The following is a 27198-nucleotide window of genomic DNA, read 5'->3' on the forward strand; positions in this document are numbered from 1 at the left end:
CAGGCAAGAAGGGTGTATGCTATATGACTTCGTGTATATAAAATTCTAGAGAATGCAAAGTCATCTACAGTGACAGAAAGCAGGTCAGGGCTCCCTGGGGGATGGAAAGGGGAGGGGCAGGAAAGCAAGACTATAAAGGGGCATGTGGGAATCTAGGGAGGTGATGGATATATTCATTATTTTTATTATGATGATGGTTTCACAAGTATACAGACAAGCCAAAACTCAAAAATTCTATACTTTAAATATGTGCCACTTATTGTATGTCAATTATACTTCAATAAAGCTATAAAAAATTTTAAAACTAAGCATATGCTTTATGAGAAACCAGTCATCGTGGTTTGGGGAAATTATAATTAGATATGAAGAAGTAAAATGGGAATGCTCTGATTTTAGTAGTCTAGGTTAGACACTGGGAACAGTCTCCCTCTAAAAGAAGGACAAAATATAAGAAAAAAAAGTCTAACCGTCAAGGTTGTCCAATGATAAAATACACTGGCCTGATAGGTAGTAAGTCCCCAGTCCCTGGAAGTATTATTAATCTGATGACCATTAACAGTCCTAAAAATGGATTTCTGCCCAGGTTGGGCAATTATCTCAAGACCCCTAAGATTCTTTTAAACTCTAAATTCACTCATTCACTGAAATGGCACTGGCAGTGTGTATTTGCTATTAGGAAACTCCCTGTTACTGATGCTCATGAAAACAACCATTAGGAATTTTCTTCAAGAATAAAAGAAGTGAAAATAATTCAAAGGACTAGGACTTCAAAGAAGAGTTGAAAGGAAATCAGTTCTTCAGATATAGGAATTACAAGTAAGTACAAAGAGAACAGTGAGCGATGGAACTTGGGAGAGAGGGTGCCTGGGTGGCAGATATTCTGGGTGTGAGAATATCTCAAGGGGGGCGGGTGGTACAGCACTGGGGTCTAGACAACCTAGGGTGCTGATGTAAGAAACTGAGAACCAGAGGTCTCAGCAGGGGTGGGGAGGCTGGGGTCTAGGGACGTTTTATCATAGATGCTGATGGACTTGATCTGGAATCATCTTTTAAAGAACAAAATACAACCCCATGTTCAAAAGCTTCCAATAGCTTCCCATAGTACTTAGAATACCATTAAAATTCTTTAACAGGGTTGCATGGGTACTGCTACGTGAAAATAGCGAGACTCAGAGAAACACACAACAAAAATGGGATGGTATTAAAAACAAAGACAATAAAAATTCCTTGTGTGTATGTGGATTCCACACGAGCATTTCACACAAAGGCATCACTCTCGATGATGACACTAAATTAAAACTTCTCCTAAAGCCTGTCCCAGGTCCTCCATAGCCCCACTCTGGCATATGGTACTGCTCTGAGGGGGAGACAGGGATAATTGCTGGAAGCAGAGGGGGTCCTTCAAGGAGCAGTTGTGATCCCCACCAGCCACCTGGATGAAGCAATTAAATGATCGAGTGAGTGAATAGTAACAAGATGCCAAAGGGATGAAAATTGACTTGGGTAAAGGGAAAATGAGGTCAATTTTCTCACTCCTGAAAAACAAGGTGAGTGTTAAGGGCAGATTCTTCTCTTTATCCCACAACTCCTCTTTGGCTCATAGAGGACAGGACAACACTCTGATCTTGTGAGAAGGAAGTTTCTTTGTCTTCCCCCAAAGGAAAGAGGAAAGGACTAAAATAAGTGGTCAGAGGGCAATACCTACCGGATCGTGGTTTCCTAAAGGACAGGGATGGGGTTCCCCAGAGGTAGAGCCCACTGTTGACCACTCTCTCTTTCAACACATCCTAGACATCCCTTTCCTTCTATCGTCTGTGTCCCACAGGCCTATAGGGCTCATCCCCGTAGCTGGATGGGTAACTCAAGTCAGACCTGACCTATAAATCTACTGTCTTCAATGACATGGAGACATAGTACGAGGCTCTACTCAGCCTCAGGCCACGTTGTTATTCAAAGTTTAACTAAAGACTCTGCTTTGCATGTCATTAGGGGTGCTGGATAACTGTCCACAAAATGGAACCATGTGCTGCTTTGTGAGGGAGCCCATGAGTCAGAATCCTGGAAGAGAAGTGAAGAGACTGGTAGGATATGACCACCATGAAGTCTTAAACTGTGACAAGAACCACTGGAGTTACACAAAACAACCAGCAAATGAGTCTATGAATATACATTGGCCTTAGGCACTTGTCTACCTCCTGGCAACACCACCACCATCACCACTGTGATTCTCATCTCATGAGATCTCATCTCCATTTCACATATGATTAAGTGGAGACACAGAGCACCGTGGACTGAATGTGTCCCTCAAATTCCTTGTGTTGAAACCTAATCCCTTATGAGACAATATTAGGAGGTGAGGCCTTTGAGAGGTGATTAGGTCATGACGGTGGAGCCTTCACAAATGGGATCAGTGCTCTTATAAAAGAGACCCCACAGAACTCCCTAGCCTCTTTCACCATGTGAGGACACAGCAAGAAGATGGCCATCTATGAATCAGGAACCAGGCTCTTACCACACACCAAGTCTGCCAGCACCCTGATCTCGGACTTCCCAGCCTCCAGAACTGCGACAAACGTCTTCTGTTAATAAGCTACCCAGTTGGTGGTACTATGTTATAGCATCCAAATGGATGAAGATGTGGAGAGTTAAAACAACTGGTAGAGACACTGGGCTAGTTCCAGACAGCCCTTAATCACTGCACTATTCTATCTTTGTAAACACATGAGAATATATTATAATGATTATTATGTAACCTGTAAGGAAAAATATTAAACCAAGTATGCCCAGCTGCTCTCTAAGCCAAAGATAGGCAGACAAAGCACAGAAAAAGCAGTGGGGTTCAGTGGGCAGAGCTCAGAGCATGGTCCCAGAACACCAGGGTTCAAGTTTCAGTTCTACCATGAAATTTCAGCTCCTTCAGCTGGGAAACTCTGTGCCTTGGCAAGGCTCACACAAGACCACACACACGAAAGCATTTTACACATGAATTGCTATGTCTGAACAAGCATATGCTTGATATGCTGTGGTATCAGTTGTCACAAGTCATCAACTTGGAGTTGACCCAGTGGTTCTCTACCCAGGGTGTCACAACTTGCGGGGGAGGACTGGCTACTGACATGTAGGGTAGTGGCCAGGGATGCTGCTAAAGGTCCTACATTGCACAAGACAGTCCCCCCCCCTAAACAAAGAATTATCCAGCCCAAAATAGCAAGAGTACCAAGGCTGGGAAAAACTAGCTTGGCATAAATTCATGTGTTACCACAATTCAGGAACAGACTGGACATATACATTTGTAGAACATTAGTATAGAAAAACAAAGGAATAATCAAGCCCTGCACAGTGGACAATCTTAAAGGGCAATGGCACAATAAGTAAACAGGATATAAACAAGCCAGGAAGACTAAGAGATAAGCTATACCCTCACTACTCAAAGTGTGGTCCATGGACCAGCTTCACCCTCACTTGGACACCCGTTAGAGAGAATCACAGACTCTATCCCAGACCTACTGAATCAGAATCTGAATTTTAATAAGAATGGAGGTGATTCACAGGTATGTTAAAATTTGAAAAATCCTGTCCTAGAACCTATACTCAATGGCAGGTTTCTTACCCAAACCAGTCTTACCAGTCTGACTAGTCCAGAAACTAAGATCTCTTTAAGATGAGCCCAGCTGAAGTCTCCCTCTTGGCTATAAGCCAGCTCCATCCACAGGTAGCATTTCCACCTGGATACTCTCCATTTGGATAACAGAGTGTCCCCCAGGCACACCAGGGCCTTCTCTCTCTTTGTTCACAAAGTAGAGCGCTGAATATAATGAAATATGGCACATCATCAATACCCCCCACGCAGAAACTGCACAAAATGCCACAGCTGAAAGATTCTTTGACGAGGAAAAGAAAATTCTATTGCAACTTTTATTTGGGGTTTGATTGCTTCATTGCCTCTTGCCCTCCAGGTGAAGGGGCAGCCAAGAAAAATGCATTGTGTGAAACTATGAACTTGGATAACGTTCTGAATGTGGCTTAGACTGTGCCCTGTTGCACTAAGAAGGGAAAAAAGGTGCCCTGCATCAGCCCCAAAGCCAAAAATTCAAGGAAATTCAAGGAATAAATGTTGATAAGAACTCAGTATTTATCAAGCACTGGCCCTGATGGGGTTTCAGAGTGATGGTGGGTTCCGGAGCCGGCGGCCAAGAAAGAATTCTTAAGAAGTCTCTGGTGCTAAAAGGTGATTTATTAAAGCGAGGGGATAGGACCCACGGGCAGGAAGAGCTGGCCCTGGGGTTATGAAGAGTGACTATTTATAGACTGTGGAGTTGGGGGAGGTAAAGGCAGAAAGGAGGCCTCCAGAAGGACTTTGATATACTAATGAGGACTCCTAAGATACCCAAGGCCTGGCTATTGTCAAACTGGGCTAGTTTGTTTACCCTCTGGTAAGGCATTAACATTAGGAAGGTAGGGGGTTCCTAGAGAAATGTTTTACTCTGTATTTGCCTCAAGTTAGTTGTCAATGGGCTGCAAGTTATAAAGAAATTTAATTTTACCTGCCATTTCCTTCTTGTCTTTGTTCCCCACAGCACTATGGAGGGGAGGGTGATGTTGGGGCTCCAGGAAACTGAGTCCATAGGTTTCTGGACATTAGTCTATTAATAAGATTGCTATTGACAAGATTATCAAGACATTAGCAAACTGATGGAGACTCAGGTCCAGCCTGTGATCTCTATCAGTTAACCATTTGATTTCCCCTTTCCTTTGTTCTTGGGCAGCCTGGAGGGCCTGAGGAATGTCATATATATCCCACCTTGGGGAGGGGGGGTTGTGGGGTGTCAGTTTGCCTCAAGTTCCCTCATCAGCCCTATTCTAAGTATTTGACATACATTAACTCCTTTCATATCTAGGAGATATCACCTACCCTATGAGGCAGGAACTATCAATATCCCCAATTCACAGATGAAGAAACTCAGCACAGAGAAATTAAATAACTTCCCAGAGTCAGAAGTGGAAAAGCATAGGGGCGCCTGGGTGGCGCAGTCGGTTAAGCGTCCGACATCAGCCAGGTCACGATCTCGCGGTCCGTGAGTTCGAGCCCCGCGTCAGGCTCTGGGCTGATGGCTCGGAGCCTGGAGCCTGTTTCCGATTCTGTGTCTCCCTCTCTCTCTGCCCCTCCCCCGTTCATGCTCTGTCTCTCTCTGTCCCAAAAATAAATAAACGTTGGAAAAAAAAAAATTAAAAAAAAAGAAGTGGAAAAGCAGAGATTTGAACCCACTATGTCTGGATTTAGAGCCAGAGCTCTTAACCCCTCCACCATACTGATGACATTTAACTGTGTATCAGGGACTCCCCAAGGATTTTATGAGAATCAGTAAGATGGAATTTCTTTCCTGATGCAATACTCAGCCTGGTAAAGGGTGGGAGATAAATGAATATAACACAGCATATTAGGCACTTAACCAGATCCCTCCCTACTCTCTGTCCTTATTCTAATTTGACTCAAAGCTTTGGAACTGAGAAACATGTTACAACTTATCAGTTACCTTCTAGGAGGTCATTAAATAATGGCTGAATGAATGAATAAAGTAATTCATGAACGAATGTGGTCCTACAGTGAGATCTGGAGACAGTAAGGCACTTTGAATACTAATAGGCTCTTAGAGTGAATATCTGCTTTTTTTCCCTATCCAACACTATTCCCCAACCTCCATCCTTATTCATGGAATTGCCTCTTCACCCCAACTCCACCCACGTGGCTCCCAATGGAACTCCCATGGCTTGCACTGCAGATCTCTGGCCTTAGGTGACTGACCAGGGATGAGCTCCTACAATGACCTGGGCCAGTAAGTTCCCTTCCTCAGGAATTTTGGAATCAGGAGGGAAAAAAATCCAAACAACCTCTCTAAGATAATTAAAACTGTACGATGAAAATAAAAAATGAAATCTATTGGCGCCCACATTTTCAACCCCAGGGAGAAGGCTTGATGAGTAAGAGAGCCACATAAAGCTCTGTGCTAATGGGCAGCCAAGAGCCAAAGAGGAGAGATGGGGAGAAGTAACTTCTGACATCATTCAAGTCTCTGCTTCCAGACAGGTAGCTTCTCTGAGCTTTCATTTCTTCTTTTCTAAAACTAAGGGAAGGGAAATTACATCTTAAAAGGCTCTCATCCCACCACTGTTGAAGGAAGAAGGGTCTCCAACCAGACAACATCCAAGGAATGGGGAAAGTTGACCCTCCCTCCTATCTTCACACTCATGGCCCCCAGTTGAGAGAATCTAGGTCCCATCATTCTTGAGTTCCAACAAATAGCCTTCTGACTCCTGCCCACATGTGATATGGAGAAAGAGTTGCTCTGATGGGCAGTATGAACAGGTCAGCCTCTATGTCAGTTAAGTGGCATTTTTAAAAAAGTTAATGTTTATTTATTTTTGAGAGAGAGAGAAAGACAGAGTGCAAGTTGGGAAGAGGCAGAGAGAGATAGGGAGGCACAGAATGTAAGCCAGGCTCCAGGTTCTGAACTATCAGCACAGAGCCCAACACGGGGCTCGAACCCACAAACCTCAAGATTGTGACCTGAGCTGAAGTCAGACGCTTAACCGACTGAGCCACCCAGGTCCCCCACAAATGACATTTTAAATGCACACAACTTACCACCTGTCTTTGAATGCCATGAGCCATTTCTCAAGGTCTGCTCACCAGGATGGGCTCAGCATTCAAATTCTATTCCTGTAGGGCTGCAGGATCATGCCCTCTTGGTTCCCACCAAACATTTGGCCTCAACAAGGAGGTTTTCCACATCTGTTACAAGGCTGCACTGCTCCTCAATGAAGAAGCACGGTAGCTTCAGTGAATTCCAACCAGAGTGCCGATAGAAATAGCCCTTAAAATTCCCTAGACCTATGATTTTCACATTTTTCTTTGAGGATCCTCAGAGGTAACCTAAGGAGAAGGGGGAAGGTTAAATGGGATGGTCCTTCTACTGGCTTCCACCATTATAGTTCTTTTCTGATGTATTTTAGATTTAACATGTATTAGGGTTCACCAGGGAAATACAACCCATAGGAGACAGACAGATATTCAGATAGAGAAAGATAGACAGACATGAAGATTTATTATAGAAATTGTCTGAATTGGTTGTAGAAACCAAGAAGTCCTATAGCTTGCTGTCTGCAAGCCAGAGAACAAGGAAAGTTGGTGGTATATTTCAGTCTAAGTCCAACAGCTTGGGAATCACAGGACCCAATGATGTAAATCGTTGTCAGAGTCTGAAAGCCTAAGAACCCGGAGCAGAGATGTCTGAGGACAGGAGAATATGACACCTCAGCCAAAGCAGAGGGACAGACTTTGCCCTCTCTCCACCTTTTGCTCTACTCAGGCTCCCAATGGATTTACATTGGTAAAGGAGATTTTCTCTACTCTGCCTGCTGATTCAGATGCTAATCTCTTCTGGAAATATCCTCAAAGATACATCCAGAAATAATGTTTGACCAGCTATCTGGGCATTCCTTAGCCCAGTGAAGTTGGGACATAAAAACGAACTGTCACATAAATGTAATACGTTCTGACTTTCCATTCTATTTAGAAATTTAAAAAGGCAACCATATGCCACTAAATTAATGTCATAATCTCCTAATGGATCCCAAACTGAAGTTGGAAAAACATTACTCTAACCTGCCCACAAAGCACTTTCCAGCTTGGATTTACTTAAGTTCACTGCATCAAGATCACAAACTACTTTCTATCAGACAGCAAGGAACGTGTTGAATTTAAACCCCATGTAGTTGGCTAGCACAATGTTTAAAAAAAAAAAACAAAAACCCATTCCCAAAGTTTTAAATGGAGACATGTACATTCTACAATTCTAGCCTTCCTTGTGGGGCAGGAGTGGGGTGAGGCTGGGAATAGGGAAGAAACAGAAGGTTGTGCAACACAGGTTCTATATTCCCACATAGCTACAATGGGCTGAATCTGAGTAGTGGCCACTGAGTTAGATGGAGCGTTCCCCTTCCAGCTGGCCAAGGTCCCTTTTGCTTATGACAATCCCAACAATACGGAAAAAGATGTCCGATGTCTTCCCTCCACTCAGACCTTTCCTAAAATGTAAGTCCGGACAGGAAGCAATTCCAACACCACTTGGGCTCACCCCAAGGTCGCCCTGACTTCCACATGTCAAACCTCCCACTGCAAATCCCTTCTCACCAGTGATTCGGGAAGTACAGCCAGCTCTCCATTTGATAAATACCCTTTGCTAAGATGCAGGTCAGTGTAATTTTCCAAAAGGTTAGGAGGAGTGACTGCTCAGAGAGGGCTCGCCTATTATTTCAAATGCCACATGTCCCATTCTCTAACATTTACTGAGTTATTTACAACTTGATTCTTGCCACACCTGCCAGAGTATCTGACCTACTCCTGCCTCCCTTCCAGGCATCATCTCTTCAACCCTGAAATGGGAACTGGAGGCCACAGGGCCATGCCTCGTGGAGTCGGGATGGTCTCTAAGCTAAGACAGAGAAGCTACCTTAATGGGTAATTTTTGCACCAAGTCATGCTTAAAAGTCATCAATAAAATTCACCTATTTTGAGGGATGCCAGGTTGTTAATTGTATCCATGTGGCTGGCTGCAAATGTTTAGTCCATTTTCAATTTGCTCAGACAGATTAAAAAACCAATACTAATGTTTTAAACTAGCAGGCCTCAAAAACACTTCATTACTTCTTTAAATAACGCAGGGCATTTGTATGGGTCAATTATTTCAGTTCTCCCCATAAGCCTGCTGAAGTTTTAATAAAAATTTTTAATAAGAGTACCATCAAGTATCAACCCTTCTGTGTCTACTATGTACCAAGCAGACATGTACTGTTCAGTTCTTCACTATGTAGATAGACAGAAAGAGAGAGATACAGGTAATTGTTTAACTCACAACATCTCTGCAAGTTCAATTATCAAGAGAGTCAAACTCCTTTTTACAAATTAAAAACCCAACGCTCAGAGAGCTTCAATATTTTCCCCATGGCCACTTGGACTGTAATCCTGCCTCCCTCACTTAGTAGCTATGGGACCTGGGGCAAGTCATTTAGTCTCTCTAAGACTCAGCTTCCTCAACTAAAGGAAAGGGGGACACTAATAGGGCTATCATGGGAGAAAAAATACTGTGCGTAAGGCACATCACCCTGTGGCCAGAGCTGTGATAAATAAACGTTAGATACCGTCACGGGTAGCTACCTAAAGGCTGCTGTCTGAGCAGTTACTAGAGCCATGATCGAGAATCTACAAGAACAGAACATGATGGCTTTTCTACTGGGACAAAATGACCACCTTTCATCCCACCCCATATCCACTCTCCTACCCCCTTGGCCACCCACAATGCTCCTCCTGTACCGCAGACAGAAAGCTGTCTGCCAGGTTTTGAAAAGTAGGCAACTGAAAGGCCACCTTTGTCAGTCCAACTTAGGCTCAAGGTTCACAAGTTCGAGCCCCACATTGGGCTCTCTGCTGTCAGCACAGAGCCCACTTCGGATCCTCTGTCTCCCTCTCTCTCTTCCGCTCCCCTGCTTGTGCATGCACAGCATGCTGTGCTGACAGCTCAGAGCCTGAAGCCTGCTTCGGATTCTGTGTCTCCCTCTCTCTCTGCCCCTCCCCTGCTCATGGTCTGTCTCTCTCTGTCTCAAAAATAAATTAAAAAAAAAAAAAAAGAAGAAGATACATGTCATTGGATTTAGGGCCTGTCCTAATCCAGGATGATCCCATTTCAAGATCCTTAACTTGATTACATCCATAAAGACCCTTTTTCCAAGTAGGGGTCTATTCACAGGTTCCAAGTGGACCTCCCTTTCAAATGGGAACCACCAATTTAAGCCTTGGTATGAATGAGTCCCCAGAGAACCAAGCATGCCTTCCTTTCATCATCCAGCTCACCTCACTCCTATCCCAAAACAATGCCAAGACCCAGAGAAAAACCTTCCATTCTATTATGCAAGCCAGATTCTCCACTCCCTTCCCCAAGTCCGCATAATGCAGAAATCCAAGCCTGGCAGAGGAGCTTTTGGGAGTAATGTGGGGAAATGGAACAGAACCCCAGAAAGATAAAGGGGTCCTTGGTTTCCTCTCCAAGCCAGTCAGCTGCCTGCAGGACCAGTCCACTGTCCACTAAACCCACAGACCAGAGTCTGAGCAAAGAGCAGACATTAGCACTTCCCAAAACCTATTTCCACTGTGGTAACAAAATTTCTAATTTCAAATAAATCTAGGAAGTGCTGAGTTCAATAAATTCAGACTGGTTTCTTCACTGAAGATCTTGCCAAGGCTTTCAATATGGTAACTACGAATACAGGTAAAAATAATTTGTAGTATTTCCCAAACTTATAGTCCAGAGAACGCCTTTACTTGCGAGGTATCTCATGGCCCTGGCATTCTTCCAGATATGTAATAGGAGATACCGGTACAAATCACTGTATGCAAATAAGTAGCTATCAAGTCACTGTGGAAATGCAAACTGAAACCACAATAAGGTACCACGTCACACCCACTGGGATGACTATTATCAAGAGAAAGACAATGACAAGCTTTGATGAAAATGTGGAGCATGGGAACCTCAGACTTTTCTGATGGGAATGTAAAAAATGGGCAGCTGCTTTGGCGAGAAAGTTTAGCAATTTCTTTAAAGGGTCGAATTTACCCTGTGACCCAAGAGTGTCACTCAGAAAGAAAAAAAAAAAAAATACAGCCTCAGTGTGAATGTACACAGCAGCATGACTCATAATAGCCAAAACCTGGAAGCAATCCAAAAGTTCACGTAAATGGATAAATAAAATGTGGTATAGCCACACAATGAATTATTATCCAGCAGTAAGAAAGAATAAAATACTGATACATACTACAACATGCAAGAAAGGAAACATCACACATTACATGATCCCATTTATATAAAATGCCCTCCAAAAGGCAAATATATAGAGACAGAGCAGAAGCGTGGTGGCTAGGGGGTTGGGGATGGGATTAGGAATTAACTGTAAATGGACATGAATTTTACTTAAGTGATGACAACGTTCTAAAACTGGACTATAGTAGTGGTTGCAGAACTCAGTAAATTTACTAAAAAGTCATTAAATAGCACCCTTAGAATAGGTGAATTTTATGGTATGTAAATTATGCCTTGATAAAATTGTTTTTAAAAAGTGCTATCAGTGATGAATGAAATAAAATTTTATTAACCTAAAAAAATGCCTATCAGGCTATATGCACAGCCCAATGCTGACTCAAGTGAAGGCGCTGGACAAGTTTTTAGAGTAAAGAGGTGTGCTTGGGTGAGCTGAGCATCCTAGATCCTGGACTGTGTTTGGAAAGACGCATAGGAGTCTTTTTTATGGAAGGATGTATGTAGAGGTAGTTGCAAACCAGAAATACATGTGATGATTCTCTACTTGCAAAGTGTACCCTCAACAAAACAAAACCCAGCCCACAGAATGTAATAAAATGGTGGAATTGATTAGGATTCCAGGACCAGTGTGATGGAAGTTCTAAGGGAGAGGGACTGGGCTCTTTGATCTGCCTGGTTCCACCCTGACTTCTTTCTAATTAGCAAAGCTTTTGAGGCTGACTGATAAGCATTCTGGGCACTGCACATGTCTGGCCACTGACTAATTAATTAATTTTTGACTTTGAGCAGTGACATTTAATTTGAAAACTTTCCACCATCCATAGATAAATGTGGAAAAGTAGGGCAAAAGATTTAAAAATATGCTAAAGGTGCCATTTCAAATCCAGCTCGCTCCCAAGAGGGCAGAGACGGTCAGCGGGTTAAATGAAGAGATGGATGCTGGAGGGGACAGGCCTGGGAAGGGGCTGCTAGGCTGGCTCTGTACCCATTTTGCTGTGTGTGTGGGCTTAACCGTTTACCCTCCCTGTTCTCTCGGTCATTTTATTTTATTTGAAAAGTAGGAGTCTCCTCTGCAGTCTTGTTTACTGAGAAGTGACTGTGTGCACTGTCCACAGAAAGAAAAGGAACGGAGAACAAAAATGACACCAAGAGGGGAATGAGAGGGTGGACAACACTTAGGAATCTACACAGAGGTCTTGAGATGAACACTGTCCGGATCAAGGGTCTGCAAACTACACCCAAGAGCCAAATCAAACCTGTCATGTCTTTTTGTAAATAAAGTTTTATTGGGAAAAAGGCATACCCATTTGTCCACGCACTGTCTTTGGTTGTTTTCACGCTACCATGGCAGAGGGGAGTGCGTGCAACAGAAGTTATTTGAGCAGCAAAGCAGAAAAGATGTGCTCTTTGACTCTTAATAGAAAAAGTTGACCAACCCCTGGTCTAAATGGACTCAGCATTATGCTTTGTTTTTGTTCTGGTTTTGGTTTTTGTTTTTTAGTATAATTAAAGGAACATTGGAAATTCTTCCTTTTTATCTTAAAAGACCTTTTTCTGACAAGAAAGGAATTAATATTTTTTTAGCACCTCTATGTGGTTGGCACTAGGTCCCATCCTCAAAGATTAGCATCACCTTAAATCTTTGAGGCAACCATGTTAATCTCATGTTTCAGAGGAGAAATTTGAAGCTTGTAAAGTTAATAACTGCTCATAAGTTACAGAATTGGTGTTTGAAACCAGCCCAACTTGTCTCCAACATCGTAGCATGATGCCTCCCTATTATGTCAACAGTAAAGCTAACATTCTGGCAAGAGGCTCCCTCAGACAATCCTTTTGTAAAGAGTCAAAAAGCTTTTGGAACAGATTTTAGAGTGATGTATTTGATAGCACTTATTCAGTCACTTCTGTATCAACTTTATTCTCCAAGCTTAGAGAGACGCCCCTCTATTTTTTTTTTTAATATTTATTTATTTTTGAAAGAGAGCAAGCAGGGAAGGGGTAGAAAGAGAGGGAGGGAGACAGAGAATTTAATAAGACTCCAGGCTCCAAGCTGTCAGTGCAGAGCCCAACAGCTCAAACTCACTATGAGATCATGACCTGAGCTGAAGCAAACCCTTAACTGACTGAGCCACCCAGGTGCCCCCAAATCTATTTTCTTTTAAGTTTATTAATTTATTTTGAGAGAGACAGAGACAGTGCGAGTAGGGCAGGGACACAGAGAGAGGGAGAGAGAGAATCCCAAGCAAGCTCCACGCTGCGAGCGCAGAGCCCGACGTGGAGCTTTAACTCACAAAACATGAGGTCATGACCTGAGCCAAAATGGAGTCCGACCCTTCATCAACTGAGCCACCCAGGCACCCTGAGTAGCCCCTCTATTAATCCCCTTCCAAGCAGAACCAAGACCAGGCCATAATTTAACAAATCTTTACCAAAGAGTTGAGAAGTCCAAAATTTTTCACATAGAGGATTTCATGGCTGCCACTATAATTACTGCCTCTCCAGTGGAAATTGCACAAATTTAGGCCCCTATTCTCCCCATCCCCAAGCCCCAGATAAAAATAAGCATCACATTTCCAACCCAAGGCCTTTTCTTTGCCATTCTACTGTGCTGACCATAGAACAGACCTTCCTTCAGAAGAAATTCCCACTCTAACCACACAGCAGATCCACCCTCCAAGGTCCAGATAAGGCATCAAAATACTTACAGTGTAGTTCTAAAAGTCTGGGTAATTAGGCCACATCCCTAAAAGAAAGCATAAGAACCCTACGATCCTTTCAATAAATGCAGAAAAAGCATTTGACAAAGTACAACATCCACTCATGATAAAGACTCTCAGCAAAGTATGTTTACAGTTACCTTACCATCATAAAGGCCATATACAAAAAGCCCACAGCTAATATCATCCTCAATGGGGAAAACCTGACAGCTTTCCCTCTATACTCAGAAACACAACAGACGTGTCCACTCTCATCAACGTTATTTTACATAGCACTGGAAGTTCTAGCCACAGCAGACAACAAAAAGAAATAAAATGCATCCAAATCAGCAAAGAAGAAGTAAAACTTTCACTATTTGTAGATGACATGATACTATATATAGAAAAAACAGAAGACTCCACCAAAAAATTGCTAGAACTGATATACAAATTCAGTAAAGTCACAGGATACAAAATCAATGCACAGAAATCTGTTGCATGTCTATACACCAATAATGAAGCAGGAGAAATCAAGAAAAATCAAGGAATCAATCCCATTAACAATTGTACCAAATACCATAAGGTTACCTAGGAATAAACATAAGGTACCCAGGAATAATAAAGAGGTAACAGATCTCTATTTTGAGAACTATAAAACACCAAGGAAAGAAAATAAAGATGACACAAAGAAATGGAAAAACACCCCATGTTCATGGACTGGAAGAACAAATATTATTAAAATGTCTATACTAACCAAAGTCATCTGCAGCTTTAATGCAATTCCTGCCAAAAATACCAACAGCATTTTCCACAGAGGTAGAACAAACTATCCTACAACTGATATGGAAACAAAGAAGACCCCCAATAGCCAAAGCAATCTTGAAAAAGAAAAGCAAAGCTGGAGGCATCACAATTCCAGACTTCAAGTTATATTACAAAGTGGTAGTGATCAAGACAGTATGGCATGGCACAGAAACAGACACACCGATCAATGGAACAGAAGAGAAAACCCAGAAATGGACCCACAACTATATGGTCAACTGATCTTCAACAAAGCAGAAAAGAATAGCCAATGGAAAAAAGACAGTCTCTTCAACAAATGGTGCTGGGAGAACAGGACAGCAACATGCAAAAGAAGGAAAGTGGACCACTTTCTTACCCCATACACAAAAATAAATTCAAAATGGTTTCAAGACCTAATGTGAGACAGGAAACCATCAAAGTCCTAGAGGAAAATACAGGCAGCAACCTTTTTGACCTTGGCCAGAGCAAATTCTTACTAGACATGCCTCGTGAGGAAAGGGAAACAACAAAAATAAACTACTGGGATTTCATCAAGATGAAAAGCTTCTACACAGTGAAGGAAAGAATCATCAAAACTAAAAGGCAGCTGACAGAAAAGTAAAAGATATTTTCAAATGACATATCTGATAAAAGGTAAGTATCCAAAATCTATAAAGAACTTATCAAACGCAACACCTAAAAAACCCAGTTAAAAAATGGGCAGAAGACATGCACACACATTTTTCCAAAGAAGAGATACAGATATCTTGCCAACAGGCATATGAAAAGATGCTCAACATCATTCACCAACAAGGAAATACAAATCAAAACTACAATGAGATATCACCTCACACCAGTCAGTATGGCTAAAATTAACAACACAGGAAACAACAGATGTTGGCGAGGATATGGAGAAAAGGAACTCTCATGCACTGCTGGTGGGAATGCAAACTGGTGCAGCCTCTCTGGAAGACAGTATGGAGGTTCCTCAAAACCTTAAAAATAGAACTATCCTACACATGCATCCCAATGCTCATGGCACCATTATCAACAAAAGCCAAGTTGTGGAAACAGCCTAAATGTCCATAGACTAAAAAATGAATGAAGAAGATATGGTTATGTGTGTGTGTACATATTTAAAATCAAATATAGTCAAATATTACTCAGCCACAAAAAAGAATGAAATCTTGCCATTTACAACGACATGGATGGAGCTAGAGAGTATTATGCTAAGCAAAATAAGTCTGAGAAAGACAACTACCATATGATTTCACTCATATGTGGAATTTAAGAAAGAAAACAATCATAGAGGAAAAAAGAGAAAGGAAAACCAAGAAACAGACTCTAACGTAGAGAACAAACTCACCGTTACCAGAGAGGAGGTGGGTGGGGGGATTAAGTGCATCACAGTGCACTTTGATGAGCACCAGGAGTTGTATGGATGTGGTGAATCACTAAAATGTACACCTGAAACTAATATTACACTGTAGGTTAACTAAGTGGAATCCAAATAAAGACTAAAAAAAGTAAAAATAGAAAAAAGATAAATAAAAGTCTGGGCTATTCACTATACCCAGAAGGGCCATGCCTGGGGTAGTCTAGTTCATATTCAAAGTACTTCCTCCAGCCTCAGATAAAGAGAGCAGGCCTGACCACATTGCCCTCCCAACACAATTCTGCACCCCTAACACCCATAAATAAACTTCTAGGAAAGAACGCACATACACATTTCCCATGAAGAAATAAGTTACAAGTATCATTCAGCCTAAATCCATTTTTAGAGAGGAACAAGTTCCCTCTAACTTGCAAAGGTGCAGCCCTGCTAAACAGAACATCACATTTCATCACTAAATGGAACTCTGAGCAATTCGGGCCATAGCTTCTGCATTTAACTTCTTCTTGACCAAGGTCATCTTTGTGCAAATTAGAAAATGGCCACTTCCTCCCAGCATGTACACCACTGAACAAGTGCACAGAGCATGTGTGAGTTAGAGCAAAGGACTCCCTCCTCTGGGTGCACACTTGTCACCCTAGGACACAAGGCTAGGCAAACAAATCGTGGGCTGGGCTTCAATGTTACCACTGTGCAGTGAGCAACATGCACAACCATCCATGATTCCACATGGTTTTCTCCAGGAATACTGGTCATTTCCTTTGTATCTATTTAACTAATAGGCACATTCCAGTAATGTTTTCATAAACAGAGGTCATCTGCAAACATTAAACTGATATCCACCCTTAGAGAAAATTAAAATGCTGAGATCTTCAATAAAACAATTCAGAAGATCTGAGTTGAATTTACAAATCAGTCAATTGCCAGTTGTGCGATCTCAGACAAGTCACTTGTCCTTCCTCAGGGTTTCATCTATAAACTGGAGGCACATCAATACCAGCACTACCAAGATCTCAAAGATGTTGTAAATCTCTAATTATGAAATGCAGAGTGACTTAGTAAACATAAAAGACCACTGTATATTAAGCAGTAACCACCTAAAAATACAGAAACAACAAATGATATCATTCATGCTTCCATCCAATGCCAGTCTTCCTGTTCCTGCTGTCTCTGGCCGCAGTATTCTTCCAGCAAAAATATGAGACGGGCCACTGGTTGTCCTTGGTTTTCCAAAAAGGTCACGCAACCAATAAAGGGTTTCCAATGTGGAAGGTAATTAGCTCACAAAGCCTTTCCATCCCACCTGATCAATTAGACTAAGCACTAAACACTCCCGTCCCTAAAGCGCATAAAATGGAATCGTATGTATGTTTTACTGTTACAGAATGATAATGTGCTGCTCTCAGAATCGGTCACACAAGCTGGGGAATAACCAATATTTTTTTAGGCCCGCACCCTGCCTAGTGATAAGATATTTGACTAAAATTTTTAGTTTCTGGAGAAAGGAACAAAAGATTTAAAAATTATGATACATAGGCTTTTGTGTGGCTCATCAGGACTTCCTTCAGGGCTTCTGCGGAATCCAGCATCAACGGCAACCCGGCCGCCTTGGCCACGCCCTTCCACGGCTGTGATCTGCCATGCAGCCTCAGTGACTAGGCTGGATCCAAGCACCAAACGCAAGGCCCATTTTTCTTTGTCAAAGTCTCCCTGTGGTAGGAGGGGATGTCAGACATCTGGCAGGGGATTTTTCTCAGCAATGCACCCAAGCATAGATGTGCACCCTTTCGTCCTCTCCTAGAAGACAAGTTATTTAAAAGATGTATTTTTGAGAGCGGCCTTCTCTGCATGTAGTGTCAACCACAACAAATAAAGAGGGAGGGAAGAAAAGGCCATAGGAGGGCCATCCAAAGCGAGGGAGGTGCCTCCCTGAGCAGTTTAGGGAATGATCGATGCATGTGTCAAAGGCTGTGATAAGACATGCTGAGCTTATCAAAAACCAAAGCTCTGATGACACAGTTCACACGTGGCAGGAAGATAAGAGACGCTGGGTTCTTCTCTCCCTCTTTTCTCTCCCCAAAGACCCTGTTTTAATTTCCCACTCTGCATGTTACGTTTTCAGCCCCAATGGAGACTGTGGAGCCTCGCTCAACTCCTTTTCTAATCTCACCATAAAGGTTTCCAGGAGGCTGTGATTAGCAGACGTCGACCTCAATGCTATTTGGGGAAACATTGTGTGAGTGGTGTCAGAGATCCAAAACGCAGCTGAAGGTTTTAGAAACACTCAGGTGTGTGGGAAGGGAATTAAGCTGGGTGTCGAACGCGCACAGACATCTCGGCTCTGCCACAAACATGCTTTGTGACTTTGCATGTCATGTCATCTCCCTGGAAGGGAGTTTCCTCTCCTGTAAAATGAGAGGCTGTGGTATCGAGAATGTTTCTACCTGGAACAACCCCCTCTTCATCACTGCTGTCTCGCAACAAGGCTGAGAGGTCGGAACGTTGCAAACCTGAGCCCACCTTCTTCATGGCTCTGCTAATGGTACTGTGTTAGTCAGCGTGCTGGGGGGCTTCAACAACAGAGATGTTTTTCTCACTGTCTGAAGGCTGGGTGTCCAAGACCAAGGTACCAAGAGATGTAATTCTGGATAAAGGCCCTCTTATGGGCTTGCAGAAAACATCCACCTTACAGCTACGTCCTCACATGGCAGAGAGCGAAGAAACGCTCGTGTCTCTTTTTCCTCTTAGAAGGGCGCTACTCCCATCGTGGAGACTCCACCCTCACGACATCAGCTACTCCTAATCACCTCCCAAAGGCTCCACCTCCTAGTACCATCTCACTAGGGTGAGGGCTTCAACATGTGACTTAAGGAGGACACAAACATTCAGTCCATAACAAGTACCAGCATTGTTGCAAGAGGACCAGAATCTTGATATGAAATCAGAAGGTCATTGGTGTATCTCTACAGCCCTCCTGCCTCCAGTTTGGCAGATGCTCTCATGCTGTCCACCCTCTTCACCATCAGTAAGGCTGTGTGGCCCCTTTGGTCATCCCCAAACCATAAAGGTATCTCTGGACCCTTATCCTAACTTCAGTCTCTTATATTTTTCCTTGAACCATTACCACAACTACTTTCTGTCCCCTTTAGCCAAGCCCGAGATGAAACTAAGCCTTTTCAAGAAACTGATCTCTCTCAGTTTCCCCACTTAAGGCTCCTTCTTGGAATTCTGCCCTTGGAAGTGGCTGCCTGGCATTGAGAAGGATCCTGAGGCCAAGTTCAGGCCAAAATGGAAAGAGATCTGTGACTGACTAGTGATTGCTGCAGGCATTCCATGTAGGAGACCACAAGACATACATCACATGTCTGTCATTCCTGGCACCCAGAGCCTAAAGCAGTGGTCCTCCAACACTGGTGTGCATCAGAACGATCTGGAGAACTCACCGAAAGTATCGTTTCCCAGACTCCACACACACGGATTCCTGATGTAGTAAATCTGGCGGGGGGCGCGGTGGCGGGGAGCCTGTGCATCTCACTGTAATAATGCCCCAAGGTGACTCTGGTACACGCCAAAGATTTGGGAAGAAGCTTGTACCCTTCCCATCTTAGGAGCTTGGGATTCTTAGTGGTCCAGAAACCCTTTAAAATAGATAAGGCAGAGATGTGTGGCTTGTCTGCATGCCTCTGGCCTCGTAACTTCAACGACAGCAGGACTGGCCTCCAATTGCTAGCATTTGTACCTCTCTGCAGGAGGGCTTTCTGAGGCCACAGGATCTTGCTCTGCTCCCACATAAGGCACAAGAGAAGTACCAGTGAACTTGTGTGCTCCAGAAGCAGCAACCAAACAGTGCAGCTACACAAACACACACATGAGATGCTCCCAGAGTTTCCTAGTGGCGGTAAATGCCAGCAGTGCCCTGCTTGGTGACACAATCTTTACTGGCCACCTTCCCTTCCCTGTTTCACATTCCAACTCTCCTCCCCCCAAAGCATGTCCAGGGATTATCACCCAAATATGTGATCTGCCCTGCAATTCTTGCCCTAGCATCTGCTTCTGAGGAAACCCACACGACGACAAAATTTGAAACAGAACTACATATGTGTATGATCCAGCGGTCCCTCTTTTGGGCACATATCCAGAAAAGAAAAAAAAAACAAAATGAAATCAGTATCTCCGAAAAGATATCTGCATTCCTGTGTTCACTGTAGCACCACTCACAATAATCAAATATGGAAGCAACCTAAGGGCCCATCAATGGATAAATGGATAAAGAAAAAGTAGTAAATAATATACAGTAGACTATTATTCAACCTTAAAAAAAAAAGAAAGGAAGGAAAATCTGCCACTTGTAACACCATGGATGAACCTGGAGAATATTATGCTAAAAGAAATAAAGCAGACAAAGACAAATACTGCATATCTCACTTCTGTGTGCAATCTTAAAAGGTAAAACCCCTAACAAAAATAATAAAATTTAAAAACTTTATTAAGAAGTCAAACCCCTATAAGCAGAGTAAAATGACGGGTAACAGGGCCTGCAGGATAGGAGTGTTGGTTCATAAACTGGTGCCTTTACCCAGAGGACAAGGAGAGACTCAAGAAAGAGATGGCCACTCCGGATGAGTAGGTGACAGGTTTCAATAAGCAAGGGAACTTACGGACAAGGCTTGGCTGGGGCAGCTGCAAGACAGTATATCTCTGCACCTGCCCACCAGAACCTTACAAGTTTCGAGCACAGACGTCCTAAGTACAGTCTCAAGTACAGAAGCCTTAATAGGGTCACATATATTGTCTAGATAGTCTCAACACCTTATTATCTCAAGGCTGTGTCCTTGAAATGGCTCCAGTTGTGGGAACAGTGGTCTGAGCTCACATCCTAAGGACAGGGGAGGGGTTAGGGAGCCTCTAACTGCTCAGGTCCAGCCTGAGGGTCAGCAGGGGGGGGCCATACCCCCTCAATGACCTCCTCTGTAGAGAGGACAAAGAGAGGTCAAGAGGTGTTGGTCAAAGCGTACGAAGTTCAGTTGTGTAGAATAAGTTCCAGAGATCTAATGTACGGCAGAGCGACTACTGTTAATGATAACGGTATTCTGGGCTAGAAATTTGCTGAGAGCATAGACTTCGGGTGTTCTCATGACACATAAAAAGCTGCTAACTACGTGAGTAGATGGAGGTGTTAATTTAGCTTGATGGTAGTGATCATTTCAGTATGTATACGTATATCCAAACATCATGCTTTCCATCTTAAATATATACAATTTTCATTAAATTAATACATCAACAGAGTTCGTCTTCAGGCATAAACTCTGGGAAAGAAATGTGGCTATGTCAAAGTTCAAAGCATAAGAGAATTTCTTCCTTATCTTCCCTTCCCTCAAAACATGAAGCTCCAATTCCTTCTCCCATCCCGACCACACTGCACTCACAACGATCTGGTGTCTGTGTGGGGCAGTTTTAACTTTTCAAAGCACTTACATATTCAAACATCCTTTTGGTACTTAGAAGAGATCTTCCAGGTAGGATAAGTAAGAACATCATTCTTTTGGGATAAATGAGATCAGCCCTCTGAACACACACCCAGAGCAGTGAGTCAGAAGGTACAAGGTCACACATCATATTGGCCTCCAGCGTCACAGCCCCCCCCCCCCGGGGCAGCATTATGCATGGTGGATTACACAATCCCACGAGCAGGGTCGAGGCAGAGGTGTTTCCTGAGAGCAGCATAGGGCACTGTGCCCCACCAGAACAGAGGCTCCCCATGAGAACACTTAGTGATGACAGTCATTGTCTGTTTTCACTCCGGGGCAAGGGAATGACTCTAAGAGAAGTTCAGATACTATCCTTGATGGGAGAGACACACTAACAGAGCCAGAGTTTGCTAAACGACAGCCAGCCTGTGGTATTCAATTCTTTATCTTCCATTCAGGGAGGCTGGACACTTGCAGGGGCAGACAGAAGTCAAAGAGCTTCTCTGATACGGTAATTCAAAGGTCAAGCCTTTGAATTCACAGATATAAATGTCAGATACAGATTAGCACACCAGAAGAGAAATCAGATTTAAAAAAAAAAAAAAGGAAAGAAAGGAAAAGAAAAGAAAGAAAAAGAAAAAAAAAACACCTTTCTCCAAATCACTGGTTTTCAAACTGGAATGTGCATCAGGATCCTCTGGAGGGCTTGTTAGAATCCAGATTGCTGGCCCCGCCCCAGAGTTCCTGATTCACTAGGTCTGGATGGGGCCCGAGAATTTGCATTTCCAACAAGTTCCTGGGTGAGGCCAACAATACAGCTCTGCCTCTGAGGACCCTGGCTTCAGGGCTTCCCAAACTTCCTGTGCCTAAGAATAACCTGGAGCCACAACTGAGATGCAGATTTGGCCTCAGGAGGTCCCAGCTGTCTCTCTAACAAGCTCCTAGTGATGCTGACACTGCCAGCCTGTGGACCACAGCGAGTAGCAAGGCTCCCAACTGGCGTCTCTCACAGGGATGTGCCACACTCCTCCTGACATCAGAGTCACCAGTGAGGGTATTAAAAATGCAGATGGGAACTCCGTGGTGACAAAGAGGGGAAGTGAGAATACGTGGACCCACAATGTGGGATGAATGGACACACCGGCCACCAGACCCGCGGTCAGCACAGGACACAGGCCGCACGGCTGGATACTATGTTGGTCCCCAGCTCCGTCTCCCCAGCGGGGCCATCTCAGGGCCTTGAACTCATCAGCTCTGGCTCTCTTGTGTTTGCACCAAAAGGGGCATCCTCTGAGCGTCTCAGAAACAGCCAAGTGGTAGAAACCCTCTTAAAAGGGAGAAAGAGAGCCAACGACGCTGCTTGGCCTAGGGGTGGCACAGCCCTCGTGCTGGAAACCAGCTGGGACCTCTAGCTGAGCCCAGGAGGGTGGGGCCATCATCAGTTGGACACCCCTGAGGCTATCAAGAGAGCGTGCCTCACCTCCAGCGAAAAGACAAGGAGACAGGGAGGGAGGGGGGAGGTGGAAAGAGACAGAAAAGAGGAAATTGTGCTCTCATTACAAGATGGTATTTGGAATAACGTAGAAATTCAAAACAAATATTGAACAACTTGCAAACTGCATTTTCCTGGGACTTTTCTCTTGGCTTTTTTGGTTTGTTTGCTTTAATTGAAATCTGCGTGCTTCAGTGAGCTCATGTGACATGCCATGTTCAGTTATTCCAAATGACTGGGGCCACATGATGCTCCATTTCTCGTCAGCTGCAGAGCACATTTTATGTTTCAGGAACTACAGTCCCATCAGTCTGTAACTATCATATCGCACCGAAATGGCTTTGGCACTCAGGTACAATGGCACTTCCCGAGTGATTGGGAGGGTCGTCCCTGGGTCAAAGATGAGCAGGGATCAGGAAAAGCAGATGGTTCCCTGTGTACCCCCTAGGGAAAAGGACATAAAATTGGACGGGGAAAACCAGCTACAGGAGAACAGAGCACAGCACCCTGTGGGGGGGAGGTCCCCTGACCCTGGAGTTAGAAAAACAGGGGTAAAAAAGCCCAAGAATGTAGCTGGAAAAACTGGGGCAGGGAGGAGACATGAAGTAACCCACTTCATTTCCGGAGACATTCCAACTAGCCCCTGCCTGTTATATTCTCAAGACTGGAAGCTTGTACCAAATCACCCCCCACATGGGGTACGTTGTACTAATGCCCTGAATTCAAATATTAGAGGTTTTTTTTTCCTACCTTACCACAGAGGAAATAATTTTTCTCAAAACAAAAAAACAAGCACAGATTTACTCACAGTGCTAAGAGCTAATACAGAAATTGCTCTATTGATAGACGGCTGGGCCAGTGACCTGATTTACTCCTAGCAACCACCATATAAAGTAGGTGTTATTTCCATTTTACAAAGCCTGTCATTGCTGAGCCATCAGACCAATGCCAGCAACCACACACCTCTAGACTCTGTGTCACCTGGATTTTTCTGTTACTTGTAGGTGAACGCATCTCTAACCAATATTGTTATTAGAAGCTGAACCAAAGTAGTAGGTTTTTTTTTTCATTATTGAAATGCTTCAGGGTCTACTGCTTTGGTGTCTCTCCCTTTCTTGCTGGTTCCAAACCGCATGTGAGTTCTTTGCTGTTGGACTAGAAGACTGAGGGGCAAGTCTGGGCAGTCCCTACATTAGCACCAGTTCGAAATAGCAGCTTAGAACTCCTCTTTCCTGGTGCTGGGGTGCTGGATTCACTGGAGATGCCCCAAAGCAGCAGCCCCAATGGGAAATAAATGAGTCCGATTTTAGAAGAGACAGGCCCATCTTCCCTCCTCGCTACCAATGTCATCATATGACCGTAATTCCGAATAATGAGAATAGGCGCTTAATACACATTCACCGTAATCAATGCCTCTCACCGCAAGCGTCCTTCATTTCTCCCATCTCCAATCTGTGTGGAAGAGGGAAATTGCAGTGTAGTATATTCCAGAAACATGCAAAGGCCCTTCAACTGGCCATTCCCTCAGTTTTTTTTCAGAACAGGAAGTGAGGAAACTGATGAGCAGTAGCACTGGTGTGTCCTGCCTCTCTCTAGAGTAGGACATACTCTGTCCTGAGCTCAAGCAGCCTTGATTTAAACTGGTAACAGAAGGGGCACCTGGGTGACTCAGTTGGTTGAGTATCTGACTCTTGATTTCAGCTCAGGTCATGATCTCATGTTTCCTGCAATTTCAGCTCAGGTCATGATCTCATAGTTCCTGAGATCGAGTCCCACGTCAGGCTCTGCACTGACAGCGTGGAGCCTGCTTGGGATTCTCCTTCTCCCTTTCTCTCTGCCTCTCCCCTCATCTTGCTCTCTCTTCCTCCCTCAAAAAAACATAATAAATAAACTTAAAAATAAAATAAAATAAAATAAAATAAAATAAAATAAAATAAAATAAAATAAAACTGGCAACAGGAGACAGCTTCTCATTGGGCACCTGGGGGAATCATAACAGAGAAGCTCCTGAAATCTGACAATAATATTCAGTAGTGTGAGCAGGTGCACTGGGACCCAGATGGCAGGAGGATGTATTCCTAGGAGACAGCGGGGAATGAGAGATGGGTCACAGGAGAAAGGGTCATGGAGGGGAGCGTGGTGTGCAGCTTCTGACACGGTCTCCCGGTGACCTCCTCCCTTTTGTGTTCGAGCCAGAGCAGGAGATTTGCTGCTGACAAAGAGAATGAGGCGAAAGTGATGGGATGTCACCTGTGTGATTAGGTTACAAAAGACTGTGATTTCCATCTTGCTATTATTCTCTCGGCTCTTCTCACATGCTTGCTCTGATGGAAAGAGCCACACACTGCAAAGACTTGAGGATGGCCTCTGGCCAAGCCAGCAAGGAACTGAGACTCGGTCTGACAGCCTGTGAGTTTGCTAGATCCTATCAAAAACCACCGGGTGGGCTTGGGAGCACAGTCTGCTGCAGCTGACCTTGGGATGATTGAGACCCCAGCCCACATCTTGACTGCAGCCTGTGAGATGCCCTGAAGCACAGAATCCAGCTAAGCCATTCCTGGATTCCTCACCTCAAAAACTGTGTTGGTTAAAACTTTGGCCTCATTTGTTGCGCAGCAGGAATAATACAGGGAGAGAGTCATTCTGATGTTTTAACGGTGGGAAAAAGGGGGCATCTGGTGGCTCAGCTGAGTGTATGACTTCAGCTCAGTTCACTATCTCAAGTTTCATGACTTCAAGCCCTGCATCAGGCGCTCTGCTGTCAGTGTGGAGCCCGCTTCAGATCCTGTCTTCCTCTCTCTCTGCCCCTCCCCTGCTCACGCTCCCTCTCTCTCTAAAAATAAACATTTTAAAAAATCTTTAAAAAAAAGAAAAATAAAAGTGGAAAAAAATAAACACACAATTAAATGTTCCAGTGCTCAGAACCTTTCTCTACTTTACATTGTAAAAAGGTTTCTCTTTTGTTCTGTTTGAGGATTTCTCTTTGTTTGTTGGTTTAATTTTGTTTTAGACGTTTTCTCTTTTGTTTCTTTTTTGCTCTAGAAGCTGCTGACTGAATCTGGGCATTTCCTGTGCTAACCTGGACAATCCAGATCATTGTTACCACCGCTGCCATTTAATCAGAGTTTGTAATGTGTCAAGCACTGCGCTGAGCTTTTTAAAGTATTATTTCATTAAATCCTCACAACAACCCAGTGAAACAGGTACTGTGGTCACTCCCCCTTTCATACACGAGGATGCAGAGATTAGAGATTTACGGTCCTTGCCTGAGTCACTTAAGCAGTTAGCTATAGGGCCAGGGTGCACAGCTAAGAAATGTGACACACAGCCTGTTCTCCGCATCACTTAGCCTGGCAGAGCTGAAGAAGGGAGAGGAGGCAGGAAGGCTAGCACGAGAGCAGAGATCCAGAAGGCTGGGGGGCGGGGCCCCAGAGGCAGAGAAGAGCAGAGACTAGGTTTTCGAAGAGAAAGTTTGGAAAGGGGAGAAGGAAGAAATGAGGGATAAGGGTCACTGCCATGTACTGGGAGGACAGTAGGAAATGGAGAGAGGAAGTACAGGAAAGAAGAGACGGAGGAGAGAGAAGGAGCAAGAGAGAGAGAAATTGAGTAACTGTGCTGTACATTATGCACACAATCCCTTTTCAGCATGTGCAAGTGATGTAGTAAAGATTGAAACTACTTTCAAGTAGTAAGAGATGGGCACTGCATCAGGATGCTTTCTCGCCCTCTCTGACCCCTCTTTGTCCCACGTGGATACGAGCTCATTCCTAATGGTTTCCATATCTCCTGCCTCCTCTTTAATACCACGGATGATGCCCCAGGTTCGACCCTCACCTTCTCTCTCCTGGACTGTGCCAAAATCCTCCTGAAAGACCTTTCTGCATCAACTCTCACCCCTGTAGACTTCTCTTCTAGACTAGTGACTAGGCAATCTGTTTAATTATACAAACCTAATCAGGATGCTTTCACATAATCAATCGACTCCACGCTTCAAACCATGATCTAAAGACTACCACCACCTCCTGCTTGAACTACAGTGACCATTTCTTTTTTTTTTAATGTTTATTTATTTATTTATTTATTTTTGAAAGAGAGAGAGAGAGAGAGAGAGAGAGAGCACAAGTGGAGGAGTGGAAGAGAGAGAGAGAATCAGAAGCAGGCTCTAGGCTTGAACTCACAAACTGTGATCATGACCTGAACTGAAGTCAGATGCTCAACTTTATGAGCCACCCAGGCACCCCTACAGTGACCATTTCCAGGTGGAATAAAAAAGAAGTAAGTCCTCTCTCAATTCCTGACCCCTGGGATCTCACCCCCCCCCAACCAAGAGAAAACCATATTTCCAGAGATGTGGGAGGTGTATAGAATTATGTGTCGGAGGATTAAACTCCACCCACTACAACTCACGTAAAAAATGCAGCAAGTAGGGGCGCCTGGGTGGCTCAGTCGGTTAAGCGGCCGACTTCGGCTCGGGTCATGGTCTCGTGGTCCGTGAGTT

Source organism: Lynx rufus, unplaced genomic scaffold (assembly GCF_022079265.1).
Source record: "Lynx rufus isolate CCGP_SWC_20201006 ecotype Redwood Valley unplaced genomic scaffold, mLynRuf1.p SCAF_23, whole genome shotgun sequence".
Classification (NCBI taxonomy): Eukaryota; Metazoa; Chordata; class Mammalia; order Carnivora; family Felidae; genus Lynx; species Lynx rufus.